The sequence below is a fragment of the Dama dama genome, chromosome 1 (genome assembly GCF_033118175.1).
Source record: "Dama dama isolate Ldn47 chromosome 1, ASM3311817v1, whole genome shotgun sequence".
Lineage (NCBI taxonomy): Eukaryota > Metazoa > Chordata > Mammalia > Artiodactyla > Cervidae > Dama > Dama dama.
Window position 1 is genome coordinate 3,772,236 of NC_083681.1, and position 4,121 is coordinate 3,776,356.

Consider the following 4,121-nt stretch of genomic DNA (forward strand, 5'->3'; position numbering starts at 1 on the left):
ATTGCTTTGCTGAAAACATTCATCCATTTTCACTCCCATGAGCAACAGGAGAGTCCCATTTTCCTTTACCCTAACCAACACCCAGTCATTGAACTGATATTTTGAAATGAATTCTGAAAGAATCATCGTCACCCAGAAGCTAACGGTGAGGTCTTTGGAGTCAGTCAAGGCTGAGGTTCAATCCTTAGCCTGTGTAGCCCCATGACATGTGAGTTAGTCTCTGAACATCTGCTTCCTCATTCCGTAGGTAAAAATACATACCACATAGAGTTTTGTGATGATTAGATGTAGTAATGTTTATAAAGTGCTTAGCGTGGTCCTGGCAAACAGTTCAATAAAGGCCTATTTTAGACTAAAAGTCCCATGAGGTCACGTCTATTTGGGTGGCTGTTTGTTGCTGTTTTTTCACCTTCACTTAGTGTCCAGTGAGGAGCCGGCACTCAGTAACCAAGCTTGAGGGCTCAGATGAGGAATGCAGCCCTGACGGCTCTCCAGTCAGTCTCTCCAACAGCAGGAGGGAGATAACCCTTATCTTGCGGAGCCTCAGGCCTTCCAGCTCGCTCTGGCCCTGACCGAGCCTGCAGCTGCTCATCACTGATCCTGGAGGCTGTTCATCCGCAGATTCAGAGCAGCCAGATCCTCACATTACGAATGATAGAAGCTCTGTAGAGAAAGGGATATTGCCAGAAGTTTTACCAAGAACATGAAGGGCATTTTCTCTGTCAGCGGCTGGAGGAGTTTATGGCCAGTGAGCCTACGTCCTCGCCCTCAAGGACAACACCCAGCTCTGGGGGACAGTGCGGTGACCCACCAGAGTCTTTCGAGCATGCCGCCTGGCTTCAGATTCACTTCATGGGAGTTTTGACCTCACCAACACCTGTAATACAACCCATGACTTGGACACTGTGGCTTCAGCTAGTAGGGAGAGTGCAGCTTCTTCCCTGACAGTGGTGAACAGGCTGGTGTGAGGAAGAGAAGCCCCAGTTGCTCTGTGCCCCTGTGTACTGCGTCCCAGAGGGAGGCATCCTCTGTATAGCTGGAAAAGGGCACAGGGCCAGCCGGATGCTGGCCAGTCAGTCTGTGAGGACCGGAGGTGTGGCTTGGCCTTTTGCATGGACCTCTGGTCCAGAGCATTCTACTAGGACCAGGGAGGCCTGGGGCTCCTGTGGCATCTCTACTGAACATCACCACCTATGTGAAGGCCTAGCTCCTGCCTACCATCCATTCTAGAATCTAACTCTCTCCCTACCTCATCTTTGGAATGCTCAAGGGTGATTCAGAGAAATGATGGCTCCTCTTTTTTCTGAGAACTACTTATCTTTTTTCAAGGAGAAGCTTGTCTAATTGACTTGCCTGAAAAATGCAGTGACTCTGTATTAGCAATACTTGGTCTATTTTCTTGATGAAAAGTCAATACCCCCTTCCTAACACCATACATAAAAATAAGCTCAAAATGGATTAAAGACTTAAATGTAAGGTCAGAAACTATAAAGCTCTTAGAGGAAAACATAGGCAATACATTCTTTGACATACATCACAGAAAGATCCCTTGTGACCCACCTCCTAGACTAATGGAAATAAAAACAAAAATAAACAAATGGAATATAATTAAACTTCAAAGATTTTGCACAGCAGAGGAAACTAGAAAATAAGGTTAAAACATAATGCTCAGAAGAGAGAAAATAATTGCAAATGAAACAACTGACAAAGGATTAATCTCCAGAATATATAAGCAGTTCATACAGCTCAGTATCAGGGGAAAAAAACAGCCTAATCAAAAAATGGGCAGAAGGCCCTAAATAGACATTTTTCCAAAGAAGACATACAGATGGCCAATAAATGCATGAAAAGATGCTCAACATCACTCATTATTTGAGACATGCAAATCAAAACTAGAATGAGGTATTGTCTCACACCAGTCAGAATGGTCATCAAGAAATATACAAACAATAAATGTTGGAGAGGATGTGGAAAAAAGGGAGCCCTCCTACACTGTTGGTAGGAATATAAATTGATATAGCTATTATGGAAAACAATATGGAGACTCCCTTAAAAATAGGCATGAATCTACTATTATGATCCAGCAATCCCACTACTGGCATATATCCTGAGAAAACCATGGCAGAAAAAGACACACGCACCCTCAGTATTCATAGCAGCAGGGTCTACAATAGCTAGGACATGGAAGCAGCCTAGGTGTCCATCAACAGATGTATGGATGAAGAAGATGTGGCACATATATATTATGGAATATTACTCAGCCATAAAAAAGAATGAATTTGAGTCAGTTCTGGTGAGGTAGATGAATCTAGAGCCTGTTACATAGAGAAGAAAGTCAGAAAGAGGAAAACAAATATAGTATAGTTATCTGAGTATAACATACTGGTTTGTCAATTAGGTTCTGAGCCATTAGGCGGAGACTTGAAAAACAAATATAAAAAATATATATATATGAAATCTAGAAAAGTGATACTGATGAATCTATTTGCAGGGAAGGAATGGAGAGGAAGATGAAGAGAATGGACTTGTGGACACAGTCAGGGAGGGAGAGAGTGAGACGAATGGAGAAAGCAGCACTGACATATATGCACGATCAGGTGTAAGACGGACCGCTGGTGAGAAGTTGCTGTGTTGCACAGGGAGCCAGTCAGGTGCTCTGTGATGACCTGGAGCGATGAGATGGGGGGAGGGAGGGAGGCTGAGGAGGGAGGTGGTGTATTGCATAATTATGGCTGATATGTGTTGCTCTATGGCAGAAACCAACGCCACATTGTAAACATTCAAAAATATATTTGAAAAAATGTCTGTGTTCCGCAGAATCCTCAAGGCTAGGGCAGTGAAAGGTTGTTGCTGAACGATAAGACGCCAGGATTCTTGGCCTCCGGAGGAGACAAATTCAATCCGGGGCCAGAGACGAGGCTGGATCGCTCAGAGCTTTTGTGTAATAAAGTTTTATTAAAGTATAAGGGAGATAAGAGAAAGCTTCTGACGTAGGCATCAGAAGCGGGCAGAAAGAGTACCCCCTGCTAGTCTTCAGCTGGATGTTATGTAGTCACTGCTGCTGCAGAGTCACTTCAGTCGTGTGCAACTCTTTGAGACCCCAGAGATGGCAACCCGCCAGGCTCCCCCGTCCCTGGGATTCTCCAGGCAAGAACACTGGAGTGGGTTGCCATTTCCTTCTCCAATGCGTGAAAGTGAAAAGTGAAAGTGAAGTCACTCAGTCGTGTTCGACTGGTAGCGACCCCATGGACTGCAGCCTACCAGGCTCCTCCATCCATCGGCTTTTCCAGGCAAGAGTAGTGGAGTGGGTTGCCATTGCCTTCTCCTAGCAGTCTGTTAGGGCTTCCCTGGTAACTCAGATGGTAAAGCGTCTGCCTACAATGCGGGAGACCTGGGTCCGATCCCTGGGTCGGGAAGATCCCCTGGAGAAGGAAATGGCAGCCCACTCCAGTGTTCTTGCCTGGAAAATCCCATGGACTGAGGAGCCTGGTAGGCTACAGTCCATGAGGTCACAAAGAGTCGGGCACGACTGAGCTACACAAACATACAGCAGTCTGTTAATGGAAGAAAGGAATGTCTTAAAACTCAGAATGACACCAGGCCCCTCATCCATAAGCTGCATTTTGGGATAATCTTGACACCAGACGATTCATCCTGGGACATAAAACGATTGACTTGAATCTTGTAGAAGGGCAGATTACCATACAAATAGTTTCGTTTACATAGATTAGGGGAACAATATCTGAGTATAACATACTGGTTTGTCAAGTAGGTTCTGAGCCATTAGGTGGAGACTTGAAGACAGAGTCTGGGATAAATGCATAGCACATTAACATAGCTTAAGACTAACATTTCTATAAGAAAAATGTATTGGTTAACTCAAGGTTTGAGAATAGTTAGCTTCAGGTGAAACCAGGTGTCATTATGGCAACACAGTATTTTAAGAGAAACCTCCTTTTACATTTGTATAGAGAAGGAAAAAAATATCGTGTTTGTTTCCTCCTGCCACTTAAAAGAGATAAAAATGTCTGACACTTGCAGCCTATTTCCTCCATTTTTGAGACCCCTGGCCTTCCTGCCTGTTACCCTCTCAGCAGTAGTCTCAGTGCTCTCTCTCTATC

The 4,121-nt window shown here is 44.6% G+C and overlaps 1 pseudogene; it reads left to right on the forward strand.

Moving 5' to 3' along the window:
* The first annotated feature begins 636 nt into the window (after window positions 1-636).
* On the forward strand, window positions 637-1,414 carry LOC133043150 (nucleoside diphosphate kinase 6-like; annotated as a pseudogene).
* Window positions 1,415-4,121: the final 2,707 nt, after the last annotated feature.